Here is a 13,391-nt window from a genome sequence, read left to right as displayed (position 1 = left end):
GACTCCGCTGGTGATACCATCAGCAGGTCATCCCAGCAGCTCCCTTGGCTCTGGAAGCTCTCTAGCTCTAGCTTCTGTCAGTTCTGCTGCACAGACACAGGGGCTGACAATAAGTCTGCATCAGTTGCCTTTTCAGAGGGGACAGAATTTTCCCTATTTAAACTGCTGTTGGAATTGGCTAATTAGAAGGATTTAAAAAATCTTAATACTCTAAACAGAGAAAACTGGTTCTGAATTATTAAGCAACATTTTCAATGCATTTGAATAACCTTAAATGACTTAACTGCCACCTGATCCTAAGCTCTAGTTCAGATAAATAAATGTGAAATATTGTCAAAGCCTTGGCTTATAGGAGCCTCCAGCTACAGTAAATAAAAGCTTAAGTCCTCACAAACTGCCTGGGACAGAGACACCGTCATATAAAATGAAAGAAGATGATCTTAAATAAAGACAGTAGGACCAGGAAGCCAATGGTTTTGTTCTAGTTTTCGGAAGAGAGTTGTCAATGGGGCATGTATTATCAACATCCAGGTCACTTAATCATAAAATCACATAATATCAGAGCTGAAAGAAAATTAAGAAAACACTTAATCTCTTCATATTTCAGATAAAGAAAAAAACACCCAAGAGACTTGTGTACCTTGCTTGAGATCACATAACAAGTGGCTAGAAGAATTAAAAATTTGCGCCAGGAGACATGGCTCCCAGCTTAGCCCCCTTCCCACTGCACTACATTCTTCTCACTTCTGTTTTTTTTTATTAAAAAAATTTTGAGGGCCAGGAGCATCACTTGAGGTCAGCCGTTCGAGACCAGCCAGGCCAACATGGTGAAACCCCATCTCTACTAAAAATACACAAATTAGTCGGGCAGTATATGGCATGCACCCATAATCCCAGCTACTCAGGAGGCTGAGAAAGGAGAATCGCTTGAGCCTGGGAGGTGGAGGTTGCAGTGAGCTGAGATGGCACCACTGCACTCCAGTTTGGGCGACAGAGTGAGACCCTGTTTAAAAAAAAAAAATTATTTTTTTAGAGATGAGATTTCACTATGTTGCCTAGGCTAGAGTGCAGTGGCCTATTCAGGTTCAATTATAGTACACTACAGCTTGGAACTCCTGGGCTCAAGTTATCCTCTTGCCTCAGCCTCCTAAGTAGCAGGGACTACACTGCAGGCTTGTGCCACCCACATTCTTCTAAGAATGTCTTGCTGGAGATATCAAAATGATAGGCTGACAACTGGCTATAAAAACACATCTGAAAATTTTGATCAGATGGGTCACTTCTGGTGCTCGAGTTCTAGAAACTCCATGCTCCTGGCATGCTTCCTCCCCCAAACTTGAGAGTTTTACTTCCAAGAACATGTAAGGAGGGGTAAGAGGAGGGTGAGAGAGAAAGAAACCAGGAATGTCAGTATAATGTGGCCCCTCACTTGCCTGTCCTCAAGCTATGAAGATATCATGAGTTTCTGACGGGTGAGATGGAAAATATAAAACCAACCAACCAACCAAACAAAAACAGTGGATGCATGAATAGCTGGGAACATTTTATTTCTTCTAATTTATTTATTAAACAAGTATTTCCTGAGTGTTTACTACATGTAAGAAACCATGCTAGGTCCTGGATTATAACAGTAAACAAGACGCTATTTCTGCTCTCAGGAGTATACAGTCTAGGGTAGAATGCTGACAAGAAAAGAATTTAGAACACTGAAATTCGGAACAGTAAAGGGCCACAGGAGGGAAAAGGGTACCAGGAAACCACAAGGAAGGCAAATGCCTGACTCAGCCCTAGGGTGTTCCACATTTCTCTTTCCTCCTTGTCTCAAACTTCGTGTGTACTGTTTTCTGTTTAAAAAATGTACACCTGGCCGGGCGCGGTGGCTCAAGTCTGTAATCCCAGCACTTTGGGAGGCCGAGACGGGCGGATCACGAGGTCAGGAGTTCGAGACCATCCTGGCTAACACGGTGAAACCCCGTCTCTACTAAAAAATACAAAAAACTAGCCGGGCGAGGTGGCGGGCGCCTGTAGTCCCGGCTACTCGGGAGGCTGAGGCAGGAGAATGGCGTAAAAACCCGGGAGGCAAAGCTTGCAGTGAGCTGAGATCCGGCCACTGCACTCCAGCCTGGGCGACACAGCGAGACTCCATCTCAAAAAAAAAAAAAAGAAAAAAAAAATGTACACCTTACCTTCACTTTGTGACTATGTAAACTTGAACCAGCCATTTCTGCTTTTGGTTTTTCTAAGCCTTGAGCAAGTTACTTCCCATTTCTGCATCTCAGCTTTTTCATCTAGAAAATAGGAGTTTTCCCCCTAGTTTTCACAGTAAAGAATGCATGCACGAGGAAGGCTTGTTCACACAAGGTCTTACATAAAGCCAATTAGAGGAAGGAAAGTGAAAAAAAAAAAAAAAAAAAAAAAGGAAATAGCAAAAGAATCTTCAGGTTTGGGATACAGCCAAACCTGAAGATTCAGATTTAGACATTAAACCTGAAGGCTTGAGGTGCTGGTTCTGGACGAAGAACAGGGTGTGGTTTTGGTGAAGCATGCTGGGGCTGCAGTTGGCACTGCAGTGAGATCTGGTATTTGATGCATGTGCTAATGCACTCTAGAACTCCACTACTGGCTTTGAAAATTACAAGGAGTGTCTAGAAAAGGTTAATCTGCGCACATACACATTTGTTTGTGTTTACAATGGGGTTATTATACAGACTTTAAGTGAGCAAAGAGTGTCTGCGAAAGCAACTAGAATACGGAGCACAGAACTAACAATTTTTAATTTATGGCTGGATAGAATCAGATTAAATTGTATGTACAGCCTTCAAAAGTTTATTTGATTTCTTGGTCAGGTGTGGTGCCTCATGCTGTAATCCCAGCACTTTGGGAGACTGAGGCAAGCAGACTGCTTGAGGTCAGGAGTTTGACACCAGCCTGTGCAATGCGGTGAAACTCTATCTCTGCGAAAAAAAAAAAAATTCAAAAATTATCCAGGCATGGTGGTGTGCACTTGTAGTCCCAGCTACTGGGGAAGTTGAGGCTGCTGTGATCGCACCACTGTACTCCAGCCTGGGTGACAGAGTGAGACCCTGTCTCAAAAAAAAAAAAAAAAAAAAAAAAACAAAGAAAAAGTTTATTTGGGGAAGGGTAAATAATTTTGAAAATGTTATCGACCGGGCATGGTAGCTCATGCCTGTAATCCCAGCACTTTGGGAAGCTGAGGCGGGTGGATCGCCTGAGGTTGGGAGTTCAAGACCAGCTTGACCAACATGGAGAAACCCCGTCTCTACTAAAAATACAAAATTAGCCGGGCATGGTGGTGCATGCCTGTAATCACAGCTACTTGGGAGACTGAGGAAGGAGAATTGTTTGAACCTGGGAGGCGGAGGTTGCAGTGAGCTGAGATTGAGCCATTGCATTCCAGCTTGGGCAACAAGGGTGAAACTCTGTCTCAAAATAACAATAATAATTTTGAAAAGGTTTAAGTATATCAATATACATAAACAGTAATAGTCCCTCCATTTTATGTTCAGCACAGTATAGGGAAAGGACTTGGGTTTTGAGAATCAAACACTGATATTGACACTTACTGGACAATATTGAGAAATTTAAACTCTTTGAGCTTCAGTGTTCTTATTTGTAAAATGGAGACAATATCTACCTTTCAGGGAACTAATACCTGGCATACAATAGGCACAAAAAGAAATAGCTATATTCATTGTCATCGTTCCCCATCATTCCAAGTCCTTTGTAAATAAGTTAGAAAGTGGTAAGGGCAAATTTTTTAAGGCTCTGAATTCTACTCAGCTCATCTGAAATGGTTGCAATAACCTCAAACACATTTAAAAAATTCCTTCGTGCACTTCTTTGATCTGGTCAGAAGCATACAATGATGGGTTTTCTCATATAATACCACTGGTTCCCTCAATATGTCTGTGGTTTAGCAACTCATTCCTCTTTCTGCTATCAATTTCATCATAATAGCTTAGAAATGCTGAGCATTTACTATGCTAGTGCTTTGTGCATATCACTTCATTTTATTTTTACAACAGCTCTATGAATTACATACTATCATTATCCTTATCCTACAGATGAGGAAACTGAGCTACCTAGAGGCTAAGTCATTTACACAAGATCAAACACCTAAGATATGGTAAAGATGAGATTTAGTCTGGGACTCTAGAACTCAGTCTCCTCCGCCCCGCCTTTTTTTTTTTTTTTTTTTTTGAGACAGAGTCTTGTTCTGTCACCCAGGCTGGAGTGCAATGGCAATATCATGGCTGACTACAGCCTCAACCTTCCAGGCTCAAGCAAATCTCCTGCTTCAGCCTCCTGAATAGGTGGGACTACAGGCATGTGCCACCACACCTGGCTAATTTTTTTTTTTTTATTTTTAGTAGAGATGATGTCTTGCTACATTGTTCAGGCTGGTTTCAAACTCTTGAGCTCAAGTAATCCTCCCACCTTGACCTTCTGTAAGTGCTGGGATTATAGGTATGAGCCACCATGCCCAGCCCAGAACTCAGTTTTTTAACTACTACCCAATAAAGTCTCTCTGTGGCTTATCTTCAAATCTGCTCCAGTCACTGCCAGGAGCTTTTTCTGGTGTTGAGCCATCCTCACAGTTTAAATCTATATTCTCTGCTAGAAAGTACCATGTAGACTTTCTCCTGGCCCCTCAGACTCAACAAATCCCAAAGTGAACCTGCCTCTCCATTTATCTTCCTTGATTTTTGCCTATGGTACTATACCATCTTTTTAGTCGTTGAGGCTGGGGACCTCTAAGTCACCTCTGAAAGCTCCTTCTTCTTATCCTCCCCCAACCTTGGCATAGCCAATTATTAAATCCCACTGATCCTTCCTACTTCCTGGCTCTGCTGCCTTCTCTTCATCCCAAATTGTTGCCATCTTAGTACTGTCTCCCACAGCCTGTTTACTTTTCTACTGCAGTAGTTCTATCTGGTCTCCCTTTCCCATGCTTTCACTACTTTAATCCTTCCTAATCAGGATAATCAACAGTGTTGAGACAGTGGGGAAAGGGCAAAAATGTGGAATTAAAAGACCTAGGTGAAACCACTGCTCTGCAACTTAGCTATGTCAATTTGTATAAGCCACTTGGCAGCTCTAAGTTCAAATCTTTCATCTTTATCATAGGGCCTAACACCTACCAACAAATTAGCATTAGAAATGGTTTTATGAGGGCAACAATTCTGTCCTCTATTAGTGGATGTATAGTAGTAAAGAATTCTGTGGAGCACTATGCATAGAATATACTCATTTTTCCATGTATAGTTCTTCATAGAATTATTCAGTACCATATCTCCAATGTCTTACGCATAACAGGTGCTCAAAAATATCTGTTGGATCGATGAGTAGAAAACTCTTCCATATTTTTTCATCTCTTATTTTATTTCCCTTTATACCTGACTTCATAGTCTAAATTCCAATCACAGAAAACTGTATGCAATTCCCCAAACATACACTGATTTATATTTCTATGGTTTTGTTCACATTTCTTCTGCTTGGCAAATGCCCATTCCTCTCTTTCTGTTTTCAAAATGTCTTTTTTTTGCAGTATATTAGTGTCATGTTTTTCCATTTGTGTGCTTTTTGTTAGTGATTTTGCTGTTTAAAATGGTTCCCAATCATAGTGCTGAAGTGCTGTCTGGTGTTCCTAACTGAAGGAGGGCTGTGATGTGCCTTGTGGAGAAAATACGTGTGTTAGATAAGCTTCATTCAGGCACGAGTTTTTAGGACTATTAGCTATGAAATTCAATGTTAATGAACCAACAGTATGTATTAATGTGTCTTTACATATATGTGTGTATGTGTGTGTGTGTGTGTATATATGCACATTTTCTTTCTTTTTTTGAGGCAGGGTCTGGCTCTCCAGCCCAGGCTGGAGTGTAGTGGTGTGATCATAGCTTACTGTAGCCTCAACCTCCCAGACTCAAGTGATCCTCCCACCTTACTCTCAAGTATCTGGAACTATGGGATGCACCACCATGCCCAGCTAACTATTTGTGTGTGTGTGTGCGTGCATGTGTGTGTAGAGAAAGGGTCTCATTATGTTGCCCAGGCTGGTCTCAAATTCCTGGGCTCAAGTCATCCTTCTGTCTTGGCCTTCCAAAGTGCTGGGATTTACTGGTGTGAGCCACAGCACCTGACCTAAGTAAAGTGTCTCTAAACAGAAACACACATAACATACATAACAAAATTATGTATTGAGTGGTATTTCCCCTAGGAACAGTAGTTGAGTATCCACTAATTCAGAGTTTGTGGCAACATTATACAATACAACTACTGTGAGTAATGGGAATCAACTGTATTTCCCAGTTCTAAAACCATTAGCTCCCCACAGCCTATAGAATAATACTGTAATTTCTTAACCTCAGGTATATTATTATAGTCTGCACCGCTGATAGAGGACTTTTTGTTCAGCCAAATCTGGGTATTTTTCATGTTGTATCTAGCTTGGCAGTATGTGCCACAAGTCTGCCAGGATGATCTTCTCATATTGTATCTGCCCTGCCAGACTTGGTTGGCCTTTATAGACAAGACTGTGTTGTAATTATCATCACACCCTTCAAAGTGTACACCTGTCATTCTTCATCTATCTATCCATCCACCTACCCACAACTCAGCGAGCCTCTACTCTGTGCTAGGCCTGTGTAAGTCCTGTGCCAGGAACTGGGGGTACAAAGGCAAATAAGACAGTATAGCTACTGCCCTAAATGAACTTATACAGAGCAATTCCCAGAGGGCCCTGACATAAACGAGGTAAAAAATCTCTATGAGGAAATACACCTGTCTCTCACACTAGGAAAAACACCATAAACTAATTCAGGAATATTTTCACTTATGAAAGAAATCTGCTGGTTTGGTAAAACAGAAGACAAATGTTAAACTCTAGATATTTCTAATTGAACACCATTCTCAATCTTTCGTTATTAGGCATGTAGGGCACATTGTTTGATATCTTTACTTGAAAACTGGTAGTTTCCAAACAGTTAATATTGGACAAAGATTCTTTGTCTTCTTGAAACCAAAACACTGAAAAAAAAAAAAAAAAAAAAAAAAAAGAGGAAGGAGGGAATGGGGTTGCAGAGAAAAATAATCACCATTACCATCACACCAGCTACACTATTAGATTCTTACCCTGTATTAATTTTATATATTATATATAAATTATATATACATTATATTTATATATAATAATGTAATGTATATTATATATAAAATAATATAAATATTAATATTATATATAAAATAATATAATGTATTATATATAAATATAATAATTATTAATATTATATATATACACACACACACATATATATAAAAAACCTTGGAAGGTTGTGCCTGGTTTCTCCTGGACTTTGCTCATGTACCTTTTCTCCTTGCTGATTTTGCTTTGTATCCTTTTGCTCTAGGAACTCATAGCCCTGAGCATGATTATATGCTGAGTCCTATGAATCTTCCTAGGAAATGACATATATATGAATGAAACATTTTATATAGATTTTTAAATGCTCACTACATGCCTTTGAAGTACGTATTGCTACTTCCATTTTACCAAGAAATTAAATAACCTAAGATCACTCAGTGAAGAGTTGATCCATTTGACTCCACAACTTGTGTGTTTTCTTGTTTCAGTCTACAGTGCCTATGCAATGTGACTGAGGAGAGGTAGTATTAAATAAATCATCCTTACAGTGTTGATCTACATTTGTTTATAGTGGCAAGCAAGAAAAATAAATATCAACAACTCCTCCCCTTTTCAATGTAGCCCATTTGAAGAAAGTATTCTCCCTAGGCAGGGAAAGTGGCTGTAGGCTCAAGGACAACAACAGGGGTTCAGAGCAGACCATTATAGAATTTGGGGCAAATTTGCATTGAACACGCTGATACTCTACAAACTAGGTGATGGCTATTTCTAAGGATTGTCCCTCATGATGTCTTGAAAATCTCCTTTGAAAATACAGGTTGATTGGTGCTTGTTAGGATTCTTCTGAGACTACTTTTATACCCTTTGCTACAGGACTAAGTTATGTTCCAAGACAAGGTGGGAAGTTTCCCTGTTTACAGAGGTCCCCTTACATATCTAGCAGTAAACTCCAGAAGTGAATTTGAGACAAAAATATCTTAGAAAACAAAGTTATACGTTCAGAGAAGGGTTAACACAGCAGGACTGCTAGTGTTTGAAAGGCCTGCTTACAAGGTTGGCAACTAGAAACTTGGGTTTGAGAAGGGTTACCATTATTCCCAGAACTGATAAGAGTGGCTCATTATGCGTAAACTGTTTGTGCAAACAATATAGTTTATGAGGAACACTTGCTTTCCTTCTGGGAGTCTGGCATTTTGGTATATGTCTGGCAGAGTATACCTATGTGGTCAGCCCCCAATAAAAACCCTGGGCACAGAGTCCCTATAAGCTTCCTTGGTTGGCAACATTTCACATGTGTTGTCTCAAATCATTGCTGGGGGTAATTAAGCATGTCCTCTATGATTCCATTGAGAGAGGACCCTTGGAAGGTTGTGCCTGGATTCCCCTGGACTTTGCCCATGTACCTTTTCTCTTTGATGGTTTTGCTTTGTAACCTTTTGCTGTAACAACTCATAACCACAAGTGTGATTATATGCTGAGTCCTGTGAGTCTTCCTAGGAAATCACTGAACTTAGAGATAGTCTTGGGGGACCCCCAACACATTATATGAAAATGTTTTGTTTAGGGTAAAGAGCATAGACTTTGGAGGTTAGAATCCCAATTATATCAGTTACTATGTGTGTGGTGCTGGAAATATCACTTAACATCTCTTAAGCCCAGTTGTCTAACCTGTAAAATAGGACTACTATCTATGCTTTAGGGTTGAATGAAAATTAAATGAGAGAATACTTTCTGAAATGTCTGCACAAGGTCTGGCATGGAACAGAACATTAATAATTGTTAATTCCTCTCACTGAAAGCTGGAAAAGGCTGTAAAAACTGAAGAGGTCCTGAAATCAGCCATAAAAATTTCAAAGAAAACTTTCACATCGGAGATCCACCACCTCTTGGAAGGCTCAGGCCCAACTGTTGTTAAAACTAGGCAGAAAATTCTACCAACAAAAGTCACTGAAAACTTCTTGGATGTTTGGTCACATTTCCATGTAACCCTAGCTGAAAGGATTTTGCTTTGTGGAAAAAAGTAATGTGGAGAGAAGAGAGAATATGCTTCCTTAGAGGAAAGTAGGTGTGAAAGTGAGATGGTGTGGTGTCATCCTACACACCCAGGGGTATGTCTAGTTGGTGAGCTGTGCTATTCTTTCCCAGCACAAGGTCTACACATCTTAAGGCTTCACGTCTTGAATGCACCATGTGCCATGTCTGTGTCCTCACATTACCTCACTTAATTCTTTATTTTTAAATTTTCATTTTTTATAGAGATGGGGCGGCCTCTCTATGTTGTCCAGGCTGGTCTTGAACTCCTGGGCCCAAGCGATCCTCTTGCCTTGGCCTCCCAAAGAGTTGAGATTATAGGCATGAGCCACTGCACCTGGCCTTCACTTGATTCTTACAACCAGCACAAAGGTGGTTATTATTATCTGCCTTTTACAGGTAAAAGAACCAGTTTAGTGTGGTTATGTGACTTGCCCAAGGCCCCCCTAATAGTTGGTTCTTTGTATTATATCATCATGCTGTCTCCCTGTCATGATTGCCAAGGCTCAGAACACATTTTTACTGCATTTTACTAAGGGGACTGCAATAAACAGTGGATTTTCTTCCAAGGAAGAGTCTGTTATAATGCAACTGGCAAAGTGCAAGTCACTGTCATATTAAGAATGAAGAATGTGTCTAAAAACTTATTTTTTAAAAGGCTAGAGACAGGTCAAAAGTAGTGACTTTTGGGACATGGATTAAAGAAGTTTAGCCATTACCAACTCAAACGGCATGGCCCTCTGCCAGTTACCAAGTATTTTCATTATCACTTTTGATCTTATCATCACAATTTATCTGTGAGGACACATGACATTATCGTCACTTGAAAGATGAAGTAGCTGAAATACAGAAAAGAGAAATGATGTACTCAGAGCACCTCAGCTAATAGGTGGAAGTGCCAGTATTAGAACAAAGATCTGTCTGACTCCAAGTATAGAGAGGACAGGAGAATCTATGGGCCATTTACCAAATACTTAGTCTAGGCATTGGTAACCTTTACATCCAACCATCTCTCCAATCTTCCCCTGCCTGGTGGTATTTCTATCATCTCATTTTAAAGACTACAACATCCTTAATTATTCTTATGGCTTCAGTCTTTATTCCATTGTCAATTCATCTTTCCAGGTTACTAGTGAGATATAACAGAAAGAATCACTACGGTCACATTTAAGTGCCAGCTCTGCCACTGCTTAGCTATGTGATCTTGGTTAAAACACTTAATTTACAGTTTCAGTTTTGAAGCTATAAAATGGAGATAATATCTGTCTGGTATAAAAGGTTTTGGACATGAGTTTGAAATCTGCTTCTTTGAGCTTTTGATTTCTTAACCATAAAGTAAGGATACCCCAATCTCATAGGGTTGTTGTAAGAATTCAATTACATGATACCTGTAAAGTGCCTAGCACTTTAACATATAATGGGAACATATAAGGGGAACTCAATAAATAGAAGACAGCATTATTATTATTTCACAGGCTGTTTGTTCATTTGCATCATTCATTCATTCATTCATTCATTCAGCAGGTCTTTAGTGAGCATCAGTTAGGTTTCAGGTACTGACCTAGGTGCCAGGATTAGTTAACAAATAAAGTTCTTGCCCTCTAAGAGCTTTTATTCTAGTAGCAGGGAGACAATAAACAACTATATACCTATTATGTCAGAGAGTGAACAGTTCAGTGGAGAAAAAGAGAGCAGGATAAGAGAAATAGGGGTTGTCAGTCTGGCAGGGTGGGGAAGGTAGGGCAGAGAGGGGAGGGAAGGAAGACTATTACTTTATATGGGTTGGTCAGCAAAAGCCTCAAAAAAGGCAGTATTTGAGCAGATACCTGAAGGAAGTGAGGGCATAAGCACTATCTAGAGGAAGACTATTTCAGTAGAAGAAAGTGCAAATGCAAGGCCCTGAAGTAGGAACATGTTTCACGGTGTTGTACAAATAGCAAAGATGCCAAGGTAAATGGAAATGACTGAGTGGGAGAGGGGTCAGAGAAATGCCAGCAAGTTAGATCAATAAAGGCCTTTCATTCTGAACTGATGGGGAGCTATTACAGGGTTCGAAAAGAGAAGTGACATAATTTGCCTTATTAAAAAAATATCATTGTCTTTTTTGAAAACAAGATTGAAGGGGTTCACAGATGGAAGCAGAGGCCAGTAGGACATCATTATAATAATTTGGATAACAGATTATAGTGGCTTGGGCTAGGGTTCAGTTGTAGAGGTACTGAGAAGTAGATTCTGGGTATACTTTGAAAGTAAAACCAACAGATTTTGCTATGAGTTGGATGGAGAAAGGAGAGAAAGAGGAGTCAAGGATAACTCTTGAGGTTTCTTGCCTGAACAAAAAGAATGAAGCTGCCATTTAATCAGATAAGGAAGACTATGGGAGGAGCAGGTTTTGGGGGAGAGTAGGAATCAGGAATTCAGTTTTGACTGTGTTTCATGTGAGACGCCTACTGGATGCAAAGTGGAGATACTGAGTAGACAGCTGTATGTAGAAATGTTTGGAGTTAGAGAGAGAATTTAGACTGGATATATATATTTGTGAGTTGTAACTGTGTATATTACGTTTATTGCCACAAGACTAGATGAGAGCAATTAGATAATGCCAGTAGAAAGAGATCAAAGGACTGACATGTATTGAGCATCTGCTGTGTGCCAGGTAATGTAAATCTGTAAATTATGGAATAATGTATGTGTTATTAATCTTACTGTGATGATAATAATGGATGACTATATCATTCTGTTACTCAATAAATAAAGCCAAGCTCCTTCTCCTGGTATTCCAGGTTTTATATATCCTATCCCCAAACCTCCTTCAGCCTTTTCTCAGGACTTTGTTAGACAAAGCCCCCTCGTTTCAGCCAGTCTGGTCATGGCTTTGTGCTTTTCAACATTAGCCCTTTTACCTCAAGCTGTCCTCGCTGCTGGAGAATGTTTTCCTCTTAGCAACCTACCAAAAAATCCTATCTACCTCAGTTTTGTTCAACTGCTATCTCTTTTACACAACCTCTCTTGGTTACCCACGCCAGCAGGGATCTATTGCCCCTTTTGCTTGACTATTCTTTGGATCCACTGCATGAACTGCAGTATGAGGACTGTTTGTATGAGAGGCTGAAATGTTCTTAAATGTGGGACCATGCCTTATTCCTTGGCACTAAGCAGAGAGGCTGGCAAAATAAAACTGTATTGGATAAACAGGGTGTGGAATACAACTAAGCGTATATTTTACCAGCATCTAGCAGTGACCCAGAAATAGGAATTACAAGGTGAAATGAAGAAATCAGAGATGATAAAATCTTTCAAAATATGTAACGCCGAGCTTTATTTACACATTGAAAATATTTTTCTTTTTTTTTCTATTTGAGACAAGGTCTCACTCTCTCACCAGGCTGGAGTGCAGTGGTGCGATCTCAGCTCACTGCAACCTTTACCCTCCGAGTTCAAGCGATTCTCCTGCCTCAGCCTCCTGAATAGCTGGGATTACAGGCACCTGCCACCGTGCCCGGCTAATTTTTTGTATTTTTAGTAGAGACGAGATTTCACCATCTTGCCCAGGCTGGTCTTGAACTCCTGACCTCGTGATCCACCTGCCTTGGCTTCCCAAAGTGCTGGGATTACAGGTGTGAGCCACCATGCCTGGCCTAAGTTTTGTATTTTTTAGTAGAGGCAGGGTTTCACCACGTTGGCCAGGCTGGTCTTGAACTCCTGACCTCAAGTGATCCGCCTGCCTCAGCCTTCCAAAGTGTTGGGATTACAGGCGTGAGCACTCGGCCAACAATTAAAATTTAAAAAATTTAAAACTTACAATTTAGAAAATGAATTTCTTAAACAAAATGAATAACCTAAAGAAATATAAACTGCCCTTGCTAGTATTTTTCCCTTTAATTAGGTTGCTGTTGTGTCAGATTAGAGTTTCATATACAGACCTATTTAAGCAGCACCTGTATTAGTCTCTTAAATCTTTCACTGTTTACTTTTTTTTGAATGTTGTAAATATTTTGTAAACAGTTTTTACCAAATGACTTCTACCTAAAAATTCAGGAGTCCTGTCGAATAATCCAGGATAATTTTTCTTCACAACATAACTTCTGAAAATAAGGCAATCAAGAGGCCTGGGCTGCAGTCCTCAGTGGTCATTAATTAACTGAATGTACACTCTCAAGCAAGTAACTTCACCTCAAGACCTCATATTCACCATTGC

General features: G+C 40.0%; 1 protein-coding gene and 1 long non-coding RNA gene across 6 annotated transcripts in view; one reads left to right on the top strand and one right to left on the bottom strand.

The window, feature by feature from the left end:
• Positions 1–13,391, bottom strand: part of LOC105495028 (Fas associated factor 1) — a 504,146-nt gene that overhangs the window by 13,413 nt on the left and 477,342 nt on the right. The gene's annotated exons all lie outside the window — the stretch shown is intronic.
• LOC139362347 (uncharacterized) overlaps positions 1–13,391 on the top strand; it is a 111,178-nt gene that overhangs the window by 30,341 nt on the left and 67,446 nt on the right. The gene's annotated exons all lie outside the window — the stretch shown is intronic.

The sequence above is a fragment of the Macaca nemestrina genome, chromosome 1 (genome assembly GCF_043159975.1).
Source record: "Macaca nemestrina isolate mMacNem1 chromosome 1, mMacNem.hap1, whole genome shotgun sequence".
Taxonomy (NCBI): domain Eukaryota; kingdom Metazoa; phylum Chordata; class Mammalia; order Primates; family Cercopithecidae; genus Macaca; species Macaca nemestrina.
This window is presented reverse-complemented; position numbering and strand designations above follow the sequence as displayed.